The 302-nt window shown below is 33.4% G+C and overlaps 1 protein-coding gene across 1 annotated transcript in view; it reads right to left on the bottom strand.

The window, feature by feature from the left end:
• LOC119588870 (E3 ubiquitin-protein ligase listerin-like) overlaps positions 1–302 on the bottom strand; it is an 11,551-nt gene that overhangs the window by 4,671 nt on the left and 6,578 nt on the right. The gene's annotated exons all lie outside the window — the stretch shown is intronic.

Raw genomic sequence — 302 nt, 5'->3', positions numbered from 1 at the left:
TATTTGTATCCTTTTCTGTATCATATTGATAATATCACCAATCTAATTTTTACTTCTCTACTTCTTATAGAAAAGTACAATGAAAACTTTGCTTCTTTGTCATTATTAGCCTAAAAAGGACCTGTGGTATCCAATGAGGAAAAAAATACAAAATGATTTGTTCTTTATGTAGATGGTAAAGTAAGTCCTGCTGGATGGTGCATCTTCTGAATCTGTCTCTGTCTCTTCTGGCATCCTGCAAGGCAGTCTTTTATTTCTACCAATTAATACTGAAGATGACTGCAGACTCCTTCAATATGACA

Source organism: Penaeus monodon, chromosome 24 (assembly GCF_015228065.2).
Source record: "Penaeus monodon isolate SGIC_2016 chromosome 24, NSTDA_Pmon_1, whole genome shotgun sequence".
NCBI lineage: Eukaryota > Metazoa > Arthropoda > Malacostraca > Decapoda > Penaeidae > Penaeus > Penaeus monodon.
The sequence above is the reverse complement of the archived record's forward strand: the minus strand, read 5'-3'. Positions and strand labels throughout refer to the sequence as shown.